The sequence below is a fragment of the Carcharodon carcharias genome, chromosome 18 (genome assembly GCF_017639515.1).
Source record: "Carcharodon carcharias isolate sCarCar2 chromosome 18, sCarCar2.pri, whole genome shotgun sequence".
Taxonomy (NCBI): domain Eukaryota; kingdom Metazoa; phylum Chordata; class Chondrichthyes; order Lamniformes; family Lamnidae; genus Carcharodon; species Carcharodon carcharias.
In genome coordinates, this window is record NC_054484.1 from 8,942,377 (window position 1) to 8,957,208 (window position 14,832).

At 47.8% G+C, this 14,832-nt stretch overlaps 1 protein-coding gene across 4 annotated transcripts in view; it reads left to right on the forward strand.

Moving 5' to 3' along the window:
* robo1 (roundabout, axon guidance receptor, homolog 1 (Drosophila)) overlaps positions 1–14,832 on the forward strand; it is a 439,384-nt gene that overhangs the window by 69,135 nt on the left and 355,417 nt on the right. The window lies entirely within an intron of this gene.

Consider the following 14,832-nt stretch of genomic DNA (forward strand, 5'->3'; position numbering starts at 1 on the left):
CAGGAGCTGGTTGGATCAGCCACATGTAGCCGTTTGGGAAGTCAAATGGGTCTAATTGTCGTTCTTCTTGGCCGATGAAACATAAAACATGGTAAAAAAAGAAATAAAAAGTAGGCACTGTCTCTAGTCATGTGATCTCAATGCTTACGGGCATATGAACTTTAACCTTTTGGATTATTGGTTAAAATGGTGAGGGGAATAGCAGAAAGTGCAAATGTTCCTTTGTTCATTGTAGCTGCTTTAGACTCTTGATGCCTGAATGATGAAAAATGTTCACGTGAATATACACCCAACATTTATCCATGTTGTGGCTGAGGTGTTTTTCAATAATAAACTTGTCGCTGTAGCTTCACTTGGGACTAAATCGGTGATTGCTATTAGCCATTACTTGACTATGGAGAGAGTATTTTTAGCTGTCTCACTCTGAGATGAAGTGCTGGTGTGTACAGATCTCTCTCTGGGATCGAGAGTGGGTGGGGGGGGGGGAGGTGCCTGCAGTTTGAAGGGATGAGTTAAGAGCATCACACACGGTTAAGATACATCGGTTTAAGGGTGAGTTTCCCATTACATGTTAGCATGAACTAATCCTTGTGATGATATTGGACAAGGCAGAGACTTGATAGAAGGGTCTCTCTTTCATAATGACAGAGTTTTGATTGCTTCCTGCTGCTCAGACTGTTTTGCGCGCAATAAAAAGACCAGAGAGAATTTCTGATTTTTTTTCCAAGATGTCACTGTATGATTGAGGCAACTTGTGTTTCCTTTGGTCAATGTAAAGTGGTTTGATTTTAACTTGAGCATAAGGTACATTTGCAGCTCTGGGTAATCCCGTGTGTGTGTGTGTGTCTGTCAAGATCAGCTTCTGTACATGTGCAGTATACAGTGGATATAAGGGAACAATTCAGTCCTGTTACTGTACAGCCCGCCTGTGTCCATGCATGTATCTTCTCGATAATTGGGCCTGAGTGTTGACTGGTGCAAGGCTTTATGTACATGGAGTGCTAAAGTCACCAGCGAGGGTTAGAGCCCAACATGAAAGAGGCTTAAATCTTTCGCAAGTGTTCAATCCATTCTGACAGGCATCTGAACGCCACACAGGACGCAAGTGATTTGAATCATATTGTAGACCTTGTCAAACACATTCATTCCACAAGCCATTTTGATTTTTAAAAAAATTGGAACTGCAATTTCTATTCAATGTGCTCCTGTTGCAAATACAAGGGGAACCTCGATGGATTTTAATGCCAACTCCTGTAGAGGATTCATAGTTGAGCACGTGTGAGTTGTGAGTGAATAAACTGTCTCACATTCACTGCAAAATCATCGATTGGATCCTCATCACAATTCTGTTTTAAACAAAAGGTTTGCATTTATGGCGCATCTTTCACCATCTCAGGATGTCCCAAATCTCTTAACAGCCAATGGAGTGCAGTCACTTGTCTATTGTCGGAATTGCATCAACCAATATGCAGGCAGCAAACTCCCACAAACAGCAATGAAACAAGTAGCCAGATCATCTGTTTCCTGGACACTGAGGTTTAAATATTGGCCAGGACACCGAGGATAACTCTCCTGCTCTTCTTGGAATAGTAGCTGTGGAACCTTTTACCTTTGCTAAGAGGGCGAACGAAACCTTCATTTAACGTCTCATCCAAAAAATTGCAGTTGGACTGTGCAGCACTCCCTCAGTGCTGTAGTGAAGATTGAAGCCTTTCTCTTTACTGCTTGCTGCAAAATTTGTTCCCTAGTTGCAGAGTTCACCCCTTTCCCGGCAATTGTCTGAGACTGAACTAGACTATTTTCAACCTTGGTGTCATATTTTACCTCAAGATGAGCTTATCATCAAACATCCATGACATTGCTAAGATGACCAAACTCCACCTCATAATATCACCCCCTGTCTCATCTTATCTGCTGCTGAAACTCTCACCCATGCCTTTGCTGACTAGATTTGGCTGTTCAGACACACTCCTGGCTAGCTTTCTAGCTTCTATTTTATGTCAGCTTGAGGTCATCCAAAACTCTGCTGCCCGTGTCTAAACTCACACCAAGCCCGTTCGCCTCTCACTCCTTGACCTACATTGGCTCCCAGTCAAGCAACACCTCGATTTGAAAATTCTCATCCTTGTTTTTGAATCATCTCACCCAAAACCTATATCTCTAACCTCCTCCAACCCCTCAAACCTCTGAGCTATCTAAACCTGGCCTCTCGCATGCCCAGTTTTAATCGCCCCCACCGTTGGTGGCCGGGCCTTTAGTTGCCTGGGCCCCGGAATTCCCTCCCTGCACCTCTCCCCCTCTCCCCCTCTCCAGCTCACTTTCCTCCTTTAAACCGTTCCTTGGAGCCTCTTTGTCCAAGCTTTTGGTCACCTGTCCCAAGATTTCCTTAAGTGGAATGAGTGTCAGATGTAGTTTGACAATGCTCCTGTGAAGCACTCTGGGATGTTTGACTGTGTTGAAAGTGGTATATAAATACAAATTGTTGTTAGGTCTAAGAGTTGCACAGTTGTTGTATTCCAGGAAGAATTAGCGCCATTTGGAAGTGATGTGGTGGTGGGGCGGTGGGGGGGGGAGATGGTGGTGGTGGTGGTGGAGGGGGATGTGTGGGGGTGGGGAACCTGGAGGAGGAGATTAAAAGGACACAGTTACGAGCATTGACTCCATTTAATGACATTGATACTCTGACCTCTCGACCTCATTGCCTTCTTATGGTTTCACTCGTGGGGAGGTGCTGGGGGGGATGGGGGTAGGTTGGGGGGAGGCTCAGCAATGGACATTAAGAGGAAATAATTCAAAGGGTGCCTGTCGCTAAATGTAACGGGATCCAATGGGAAATGGACAAAGAGCACAGCTGCTCGACAAGGAACTTTGATCAAAGCTTTGTACATTGTCCACGGTTGATGGTAACCTGCAGCTATGTCGCATTGTGTGATCGCAGTACAAGAGGGCTGGCATGACAGACCATTGCTGATCCCTTCTCCATTTGCAAAATTACAGGATCAGATACATGTAATGAAGCCCTGGTTAATGAGATCCCTGCTCTTCTCTTTACCCACTCCCCACACCCAGCCCTTGGACTAACAAAAGCCCAAAAGTCACGAATTGTACTGCTCAGAGGCTACCCAAGGTATCTGATTACCATCTCTCTCTCTCTCTCTCTCTCACACACACACAGTAATCAAGCCTGGATTGTAATAGCTGGGTAACTCTCAGGGCTGATGGCAACGATAAGGCCCTCATTTCTCTGCCTTTTCCTGTCTGTTTTGTTTGCTTTGCAGCTTCAAGTAATACATTCCTCCCAGGAAGGTGCTGTGATGAGTATCTGGTTAAGGTGAACTCCCAGAGTCACAGCCTCCTGCAAGTGCAGCCTGTGAGGAATTAAGAGCCTCATCTCTCTCGCACCGGAAAAGTCACGTTTTGCTAAAGCTGCCGCTTCTCCTCCGCCTTCCCTCTTTGCCAGGGTGACCGACTGTCATGGAATAAAATAAGGGACACTTTGACTGTGGGGCCACGAGAGCTGGTGCCGTGAGGGGGGGTCATTGGTAATCATGAGAGCGGGGGGGCGGCGTGCTGGTGGTTTTCAAGATGAGGGGGGCAAGTGGAGCGGGGTTGAGGGGGGGAGCGGTCTTGAGACCATCATAGATGGGGTTTCAAATCAATTAAAACTTACAACTTATATTGATGAGTCACTACATTATCGTCTCCCCGCTGGCTGACTCACTCACCCATTCAAATCACTCAAACTCACCGTGGTGTCTCCCAGGGTCAGTCTCCCACAGGGTCAGTCTCCCACAGGCCGCCCTAGAACCACAGGACTAAAGGTTTGGGGGAGAATGGTCAAAATGAGGGACTATCTCTAAAATATGGTGCAGTTGGTCATCCTGCTTTTTACATCTCCTAGATGGGGAGATGGTGGTGTAGTGGGAATGTCACTGGACTAGTAATATAGGGGCCCCAGGTTAATGCTCTGGCAGCTGGTGGAATTTGAATTCAGTTAATGAGTCCAGAATTGAAAGTGAGTCTCAGTGATGGTGACCATGAAGCTTCTCATCGATCGTTGTAAAAACTCATCTGGTGCACTAGTCCCTTTAGGGAAGGAAATCTGTCATCCTTACCTGGTCTGACCCACATGTGACTCCCACAACAACGTGCTTGACTCTTGACTGCCCTCTGAAACAGCTTATTACTGGCAATTTGGGATAAGCAACAAATGCTGGCCCTAGTAGCAATGTCCACACCCCATAATGTCCTATCCCTCTCCATTCTACTCTCCCCCATACCCCTAATGCAGCCCTCCTTTCCTCACCTTCCACTGCTAGTTCCCCCTCCCCTCTAGCTCTTCCTTGGTTATGACCCCTCCCTCTCCTGCCACTGCAGACTCTCAATAGACTGAAAGCCACTCCATTTCTATAGCGCCTTTCACAACCTCAGGACAAACTAAAGCACTGTACAGCCAATAAAACACCTTTGTGAAGTGTGATCACTGTTGTAATGGAAGGAACAGGGCAGCTAATTTGAAAACAGCAAACTCCCACAGACAGCAATCTGCTCAGGATCAGATAATCGCTGTTCTCAATGGCCTTCTGTAAGTGGAAACAATTTCTTTCCACCTTCTCGATCAAAATCACTCTTAATTTTGAACAGCTCTACTAAATCCCTCCCTGCTTAACCTTCCCTGCTGTAAGGAGAACAATCCCAGCTTCTCCAGTCTCTCCACATAACTGAAGCCCCGCATTCCTGGTACCGTTCTAACAAATCCCCTTGGAACCCTTTCCGCGGCCCCGATATCCTTCCTGAAGTGTGGTGCGCAGAGATGGACCCAATGCCCAACCAGTTATTTAATAGCCTCCTCCTCCGAAGAAGAAGAGCCAGAGCATCGGAGGAAAGATGTCCTGAGCAAGGGGATGGGGATCTTTAGCATCGAGTTGGCGATCTGTGCTCGCTGATTGAGTGGGCAGGCTAAAGGGATGGGGGGGGTGGGGGGGGGGGGCGGTGGTGGTGAGTGTGGGGGTGCCACGAGGGCAAGAGGATTGGGAGGGGGGGTGGGGAGGAGTGTGGGGTTAGGGGGTGCGTGTGGGATCAGGGCTGTGAGCACAATGCAGTGGAGAAGAGTGTGTTGGGGGGCGGTAGAGAGGGACACGAATAAGTTTGGGTGACTCACAGGAAGATTTGATTGAGCGAGCAAGCCTGAGATTTAAAGGAGAAATCCTCAATCTCTTCAATCTTTTCTGTGGCAGTCGCAGTCCACGGGACCTCGTTTACCTACTCATCCTCTTGATGGAACAGTCCACCCCATGGCGATTCATTGCGCCATTTACTTTTTTTGATGGCTGAGTTAGACAGATTTTTGATGAACAAGGGAGTTGACAGGCTGGAAAGTGGAGTGAAGGCCACAAGCAGATCAGCCATGATCTTATTGAATCGGCGGAGCAGGCTCAAGGGGCCGAGTGGCCTCCTCCCATTCCCGTTTCTTATGATCTCATGTTCTTAATGCTTCTCCCAGATCCTAAGTTCAAAGCCATTGGCACATCTCTCTGTATGCAACAGAATAATGGAACAGCCTGGAGGGGCTGATCGGCCTACTCCTGGTATTTACTCCCAACCTGTTGGGGGCCAGGGCTGACAGGTGATTGGACCCGAGTCTTCGTAAAAGCATACTGGTTGGATGGAGCCTATTCGGCCCATCATGTGATTGTCGGCCCTCGGGTGCCCACAACAACAAAGTTGTTTGTAACTGGGAAGATAATCAAATACATGAAAATAACGTCGCAATTCAAGTGGAGCATTTGGCCTTCCTAGAATCCAATTGATTGAATGCTTTAAACCTATCAATCAATTCATCTCAGGGAATTTGGAACACACTTCCCTGAACGGCTGTTAAGATTTGGGGACAGTTGGAAGTTTCAAAGCTGAGATGAATAGATTTTTTACCAGGTGAAAAGGGGTGTTAACCATTCAGGATGTGGTACAGGTAGATGGAATTAAGATACCGATCAGCCTTCATCCATTTGAATGGTTGAACAAGCTCAAGGAGCTAAGTGACCTCCTCCTGTTCCTACATTCCTCAGGATGGCCAGCTACACTGTGTACTGAAATCCCAGGGTGAGGGACGAAATGACTGGGGGCCTTGAGATAGTCCCCTGGAGGAGGAGGAGGAAGTCATCTTGAAACAGGCCTGTTTAAAGTTGCTCTGTCAGATTCTAATGTTTGAACAGGGTAATCGTGTTGAGACACGAGATTCCAAATCTCAGGTCAAATAAAGAGTTTGAAATGCTATAGGGCAGGAAGTTTCAGTGCGATGTCTTGTGAGACAAGCAATCGATCTAAGATTAGCCAAAGCCCAGTTGATAAACAGCAAAGGAATTCACTCTGACATCCTCCTCATGAGTCCAAGTCCCACTCAAAGGAAATCAGCAAAAATTCTCAGCTGATGCTCCTGGTGCAATACTGAGGGAGCACTACACTGTCAGAGGGTCAGTCCTGAGGGAGCATTACACTGTCAGAGGATCAGTCCTGAGGGAGCACTACACTGTCAGAGGATCAGTACTGAGGGAGCACTACACTGTCAGAGGATCAGTCCTGAGGGAGCACGACACTGTCAGAGGATCAGTCCTGAGGGAGCACTACACTGTCAGAGGATCAGTCCTGAAGGAGCACCGCACTGTAGGAGGATCAGTACTGAGGGAGCACTACACTGTAGGAAGGTCAGACCTGAGGGAGCACTACACTGTCAGAGGGTCAGTCCTGAGGGAGCACTACACTGTCAGAGGATCAGTCCTGAGGGAGCACTACACTGTCAGAGGATCAGTCCTGAGGGAGCACTACACTGTCAGAGGGTCAGTCCTGAGGGAGCACTACACTGTCAGAGGATCAGTCCTGAGGGAGCACTACACTGTCAGAGGGTCAGTCCTGAGGGAGCACGACACTGTAGGAAGGTCAGTCCTGAGGGAGCACTACACTGTCAGAGGGTCAGCCCTGTGGGAGTGCTGCCCTGTAGGAGGGCCAGTCCTGGGGGAGCACTACATTGTAGGAGGGTCAGCCCTGAGGGAGCATGATACTGTAGGAGGGTCAGTCCTGAAGGAGTGCTGCACTGTCAGAGTGTCAGTCCTGAGGGAGCACCGCACTGTAGGAGGGTCAGTCCTGAATGAATGCTGCGCTGTTGGAGGGTCGATACTGAGGGTTTGTTGCACTGTCTGAGAGTCAGAACTGAGGGAGTGCTGCAGTGTTGGGTCAGTATTGAGGGTGTGTGGCACTGTCATGAGGTCAGTACTGAGGGAGTGCTGCGCTGTCAGAGGGTCAGCACTGACGGATGTCTGCACTTTTGGATGGTCAGTATGGTCAGTACTGATGAAATGCTGCACTGTTGGAGGGTCAGTACTGAGGGAGTGCTGCACTTTCAGAGGGTCAGTACTGAGGGAGTGCTGCACTGTCAGAGTGTCAGTAGTGAGGGTTTGTTGCAATGTCTGAGGGTCAGAATTGAAGGAGTGCTGCACTGTCAGAGGGTCAGAAGTGAGGGTTTGTTGCAGTGTCAGAAGGTCAGTACAGAGGGAGTGCTGCACTGTCAGTGGGTCAGTACTGAGGGAGCACTGCACAGTTAGCAGGTCAGTACTGAAGGAGTGCTGCACTGTCGAAGGGCCAGTACTGAGGGAGTGCTGCACTGTCGGAGGAGCAGAATCCTGGCTCTCTTGATTCCTCATCAGGCTGCCTCACACTAGGAAAGACTAATTGAACAGCAAGTAGAGATCAAACTGAAATTCTCGGTATTTTTTTGTGTACCTTTCTGACTCTCCCCTTCCCTCTTCCTCGCTGCTCCCTTGAGTCACAGCACAGCAGCTAATGAGCAACATCCACTGACAGAATGTGAGGTTTGGGACTGGGGAGTGGGTATAAATGATGACATCTGTCACCTCAAAGGTTCCTGGGATTATGATTGTAACAATTAAACCTGAATAAATTAGCGGGCCTGTGCTGGATGATGAAACAGCGTAAACGTCTCCTGCGTGTGTGAGTTGGGCGTACTCCCTGTTCCATTGTCAGGAAAGGGCAGCGAGCTAGCTCGACAATCCGTGTTTGCTGCCAGAGCGTCTCGCTATTTCAGCTGCATTTGGTTAAAATCCGTTAATAAATTTGTGTTTTTTCCGATCTCGGCCTGTCATTGCCCTCTGCCCCCAAGGGAGGGATCAAAACAATATTCTTCCTTAATGGGATCATTTGCATTTCCCCTCCGAATCCAATTAACTGCTTTGCAGCACCGATATAGCAACTCTCTGATTAGATACATAACATGACGCTTATTCCTTCAACTCAGACTTAAAATGAATAGCTGTCTCTCCCTCCGCAGCCTTGCCCTCCCTACCTCTGTAACCTTCTCCAGCTGCAAATCCATCGAGTTACCTGCATTCCTCTAGTCCTGGCCACTTGACCATCTTTGATTCCCATCTCTCCACCATTGGCGACTGACTGTGCCTTCAATTGTCTGGACCCTAAACTCTGGGATTTCCTCCCTAAATCTCTCCGTCTCCCAACCTCTCTTCCTCTCTTTCCTCCTTTAATTTGCTCCTTAAAGCCTACCTCGATGACTCAGCTTTTGGCCACTCGCCCTGAGATCTCTTCAACGTGGGCTTGAGGTCGAATTTTGTTTCATGGTGCTCCAGGAACCTGTGAAGCATCTTGGGCCGTTTTACTATGTTGGCGGTGCTACACAAGAGCAATCTGTTGTTTTTGTAGCTGTTGGAGTCTCCTTCAGTGTGCAAATTAGTAACGTTTGGGGGAGGGGTGAGGGTGGAAACACAGCCACAAGCCATTGCGTTCCAGTTCCTGGATGACCCACTTGCTCAATCCTGACACCCCCCCCCCACCCCCCTCCCTTTACAGCCTCCGCGCCCTCTTCACTTGTTCGCCTTACAGAGAGAAACCTGAATGGGAGGAGCATCAGACTGGACTGGAATGTTTCTCTCTCACCCGCTTTCACACAATCTGCACCTGCTGCCAAATATCCCAGCCTCGTTGTCCGCCCTTTAACCCGATCCTCCCAGTGCCTGGGATGTTCAAAGGCTCTGATTGATCCATCCTGTGTCAAATCAGTTTGGACCCCAGGGGTGAGGAGGATTCTGCCTCTCCCCTTGCCCCTTTCCCATCCGGTTTAACAATAGAATTTGGTTAAGTTCCCATCGAGGATCTCGAGCCATTCCAGTGCCGGAGCCATTTCTCATCCCTTCTGAATACCGGTACCTCTGACAGTGCAGCGCTCCCTCAGCGTCGTACAGAGAGTGCCAGCCTGGGCTTAGTGCTCGTGCCCCCGGGGTGGAACTCAAAGCTGCAATCTTTAGGGGAGCGTGGGCAATGCTGAAATGACGAGGGCGTTTGACGGAGTAAATAAGGAGAAAATGATCCCACTGACAAAAGGGTTGGTAACCAGAGGGACGCAGGTTTAAGGTCGTTGGCAAAAGAGGGGGAGTCGAGGCGACTGTATTTTACGCAGCGAGTTGTTGTGATCTGGAATGCGCTGCCTGAAAGGGCGGTGGAAGCAGATTCAAAAGGCGCTTTCCAAAGGGAATTGGATAAATACTTGAAGGAGGAAAGTTTGCAGAGCTATGGGGACAGAGCAGGGGAGGTCGGCTCCCCTGGTTGAGTAGCTCTTTTTAAGAGCTGGCGCTGGCGCAAGTGGCCGAATGGCCCATTCTGGATGATCCCATCATTCTATGAATTAGACTCCTGTGAAGAATGTTCCAGTAGGAATGAGTGTTTCAGGAATGGGAGTCGGGTAGGAGGTGGGTGGCAGTGGGAAGAAGGGAATGGAGACTCTCAATAACTGACAGCCTTGCTGTGTGGGTGACTGAGATTCATCCGACTCTCACCCAATGAACACAAACAGTCATTAAACATTATTCGTCCTTAACCTTAACTGCTGCCCCTCTCTCCCCCTCTGCCCCTACCCCCGTTCTCCGCCCCCCCCCCCCCCCACCCCCTCCCCCACCCCCCCCCACCCCACCCACCAACCCCCAAACTGCCTTAGTGTGCAGCTAATCCCTCAGAATGGTCAACCTAAGCCCCACTCAGGCCTTCCCCGGCTTGGATTTGTGGAGTTCGAGCCCGAGTATTTAACCCTGCGCACGTCCCGTGTCTTCAGGTTTGTTGCCATCTGGAATGCGCTGCCTTTAAGAGCGGCGGAAGCAGGTTCAATAGGAGCTTTCAAAAGGGGGAATTGGATGTATAAATGACAAGGAAACATTTTCAGGGGGAGGTGGGGCAGGGCAAAGGTGTATAGAAGTGGGAGTAATTGGATTACGCTTTCAAATGAGGCGTTAGAGATATGTGGGGCCGAATGGCGTCCTTCTATGCTCTGTGAAAAAAGCAAAGCACTTTCAGCAAATGATATACTTTTAGAAGTATAGACACTGTTGTGATACACAAATACAGGAAATAGGAGCAGGAGTAGACTATATGGCCTGTCGATCCTGCTCTGCCATTCAATACAATCATGGTGGATCAGCTCCATTTTCCCGCCCACTTCCCATATCCCTCGATTCCCCGAGAGACCAAAATTCCGTCTATCCCGGCCTTAAATGTGTTCAACGATGGAGCATCCGCAACCCTCTGGGGTAGAGAACTCCAAAGATTTACAAACCTTTGAGTGAAGTAATTCCTCCTCATCTCGGTCCCAAATGATCGGCCCTGTATCCTGTTTTAGATTCCCCGACCAGTGGAAACAACCTCTCATTGTCAGCCTCTCCCTTGTTAAACCCCATCAGAGTATAGGTAGCCAGTTTGCACACAGCAAGATCCCACACACAGTAATCTGATAATGACCAGATAATCGGCTTTAGAGATGCTAGTTCAGTGAGAAGTGTTGGTGAGGGCATGGGTGAACCTACCTGCCTTCCCTCAGAACAGTGATAGTGGGATCTTTTACATCCACATTCCCTACGTGTGTGCACACACGCAACCTGCGTCTGGGAAAGGCCAGGATCCGACTCAGCTGTGCTGCAACCTGTGCACTGCCCACCTTGGTCGAATGTCCAGCTGACCCTCAGGGGCCTCGGGCATGCACGGATGACCATTAGGGGGAGACCCTCCGCTTAAGTACCCAGGCTGCCCAGTAAGAAGCCATGAGAGTCCAGCACCAACAGGATAGGAGGGTGGTGGGGGGGTGGTGGGGTTGGGGGGGTTGGGGGGGTGGTGGTGAAAGAGCTTCAATTGCTTTGTTTTGCTAATGTGTGTTTGCTGTATAGTTACCATAGAAACGCAGACTACAGAATCACCAGCAAACCCAAAATCCCTGATATTTGTATGTTGCCCCCCCACCCCCGCCCCACCACCCCGCTGAAGCTGGCCTGGTGGTTTGCCTATTCTCTGCACCTGCGATATTCAATAGCAGGTCACTGAGAGTGACTGTTCCAAAGACAAACCATCTGAGTGATTTATGGTGCTGTCCCTTTCTGTGCAGCAATGGTGTTTTGTTTCGTTTGGCTTTCTGTACCCCCTCCAGAAGCACATCTCCATTGGATGCCAAATACCAATTACCACCTCTGCTTATCTGCATTTTGAATAAATTTGTATAAAAGATTGTTTGTGGCAACAAGCTGAGCTTCCCAGACTCCAGCATCCAGCTTCTGTCTGTGTCTGTGCTTCTATATATGTGTATATATATATATATATATATATATAATATCTATGTGTGTCTGTGTCCATGTTTATATACTCTTGCATGTCTGGGTCTTCATATTTTCATGTGTACGTATGCATGTGCGTTTTGCGTCTGTCCCAGTCATCATGTGCACGTTGCTGCGTGTCTGTGTGAGTTGGTGGGTCTGTGTATACATTTGTATGTTTGTGTCTGTGTTTGTACATGTGTCTGCGTATGATGTGGCTTTTAACATGTCTGCAAGTGTCTATAGCTGTGATAATATGTGTTGGTGTGGCTGTGTGTGCATATGGATGTATGTGTCTATGTTTTTGCACATATATATGCTTTTCTTGTGTGCGTGTGTGTGTCTGCATGTGTTTCTGCGTGCCTATATGTCTGCGTGTCTGCATGTGCATGCATGTCTGTGTGTAGATCTGTGTGTGGGTGTGTGTGGGTGTGTGTGTGTGTGTGTATTTGTGCTTATGTGTGCTTTTCTTTTCTCAGTTCCTGGTTAAGCAATGTCTCCGTTTGAAAATTTTCTTCCTTGTTTCCTTCATGGCCTCACCCCTTCTCTCTCCAAAATCTCCTCCAATCCCACAGCTCCAAGATATCTGCACTCCTCTAATCCTAGCCTCTTGAGCATCTCTGATTGTAATCACTCCACCATTGGTGGCCATGCCTTCAGCTGCCAAGGCTGTAAACTTGAGAATTCCCTCCCTGTACCGCTCTACAGTTTTCTCTGCTAAGTCATTCTAGAAAACCTATCTCTTCAGTCAAGCTTTTGGTCCTGTCCTGATAGTTCATTCTGTGGCTCGGTGTCAAATTGTGTTTGATAATGTTCCAATGAAGCATTTTGGGATGGTTTACTACCTTAAAGGTGCTATATAAACACAGGTTGTTGTTGAATAAAATCTTGCAAACATTTTGCCACATCAGATATCACCAGATGATTCGCCTGCATGATGTCCTGTTATAATTGCTTTTGTGAGTGGCCTTGAACATTTATTTCCACCTGCCTCGATTTCTCTAAATTAATTAGCCCATCTGAATGTGCAATTTGTTCCTTTTTATTTTGCTGGTGATTGATTGATCAGCAGACCCTCTGAACACATATCCCTGGAGAGACGCTGAGCCCTGGAACAAAGGGGAAATTTAAATAGCACATTCCTCGCTGTGTCACAGTAGGGAGGAGGTTTCTTCGGTTTGCTGTGCAAAGCAGAACTGCCTCCACAGGATGTATCCTTGATCCCATGTGGAGAGCTGTCTCCCTCCTTGTGTTCCAATACAGAATGGATATAGACACCTTACAGAAACATCTTTGAAGAGAAGACTATAAAAATACACACATATATATTATATATTTTATATAAATATATATATATATATATGCACACACACACACACACATACACCCGTGTCTTTATCACCTTTAACATCGTAATACACCTCAAGGCTCTTTACAGGAGTATTGTCAAACACCAAGCCACATACGAAATAGGTTTTAAGGAATGTCGTAAAGGAGGAGAGAGAGGCAGAGAGGTTAGACATGCTAAGTGAAGCAGTGGAAGAGACAGGATGATAGGGAGAGCAGGGGGCAATTTCCACAGCTCTAGCAATTCGGGGCACTCTAGCAAAGAGCTGATGAAGGTATGATGGGCCCAAAGGCCTCCTCCTGAAGGTGCACTGGCTTACCAGCCAAACAAAAACGAGAAATCAGTCAATGTTCCCGACCGTTTTCGGACTGGGCCGTCAGTACAGGTCAATGCAATGTTGTCACGAGCAGCCCACTCACCCTGTGAAGCTGCAGTCAGGCCCTCATTAATGCCATTGGGAGCCTCTGTCGATCTGCACAGGAACTGGGTTTAAATTGGGCAGGTGCTTTGGACATCTGACCAATGAGCTAGAGTGCCAGCTCGTCCTGGGCACATCACAGGGTTTCATCACATGATTCCCCAACTGTCCCCAAACATCCTACCTATTGGTCCATCCTCCAGGACGCACTGTCTTTCAATAGCCAATCAGAGAGGAGACAGAGGCTGTGTATTATCCAAAACAAAAACAGAATTACCTGGAAAAACTCAGCGGGTCTGGTATCATCGGCGGAGAAGAACAAAGTTGACGTTTCGAGTACTCATGACCCTTCAACAAGAAATGCCTACCTTGAAGAAGTATTGCTCTTCTCTCCGACAGGATTTCCATATCTCTCTTTTGCCTTGTTCACCTTCATTGCTTTCCATTTCTCTCCTGGTGTTTGACCTTCTATCACTGCTTGCTTGTCTCTACAACCACTGCCCCCCCCCTCCCCCGCCCCCCCCCAACTTCTCTCCCCCCCACCCCCCACCTTAAACCAGCTTATATTTCACCCCTCACCTATTTTTACTTAGTTCTGTTGAAGGGTCACGAGGACTCGAAACATCAATTTTGTTATTTTCCGCCGATGCTGCCAGACCTGCTGAGTTTTACAGGTAATTCTGTTTTTGTTTTGGATTTCCAGCATCCGCAGTTTTTTGTTTTTATCTCTGTGTATTATCCAATTGGATTCACCTCAACTGGCAATGAGAAAGACTTTTAATTGCTCCACTTCCAATATTTTTACAACTAATAAATTGAAATGTTCAAAGAAAGTGGAAAAAACTCCATAATGTTCTTTCATTTGTCAATGATTGCTTTATTTCCACCTCCATAATGTCGCCCTCCTTTGCCCCAGTATCAGCTCACCTGCTGCTGAAGCCTCAATTCAAACGCTCATTACCTCTAGACTTGACTATCCCAATGCACTTTTGACTCTTCTACCACATTCTACTCTCCGAAACCTGAAGTCTTACTGAACTCTCCTGCCCGTGTCTTAAATGGTACCAAATCTCGTTGCCCTTTCACCCCTGTGCTTGCTGATCGACACTGGCTCCCAGTCAAGCAACGTCTTGATTTTATAGTTCTCATCCTTGTTTTCAAATCCCTCATGGCCTCGCCTCTCCCTATAATTTCCAGCGTCACAACCCTCTGAGGAATCTGCACTCCTCCAATTCTGGTCTCTTTTGCATTCCCAGTTAGAAGTTGCCATGCCTTCAGCTGTCTGGGTCTAAACTTTGGAATTTGCTCCATACACATCTCCACCTCATTTTCATCCTTTAAGAGGCTCCTTAAAACCAAGCCCTTTCTCTTCTGACCTAATCTCTCCTTGTGTGACATACTTTAGTATGATCCTG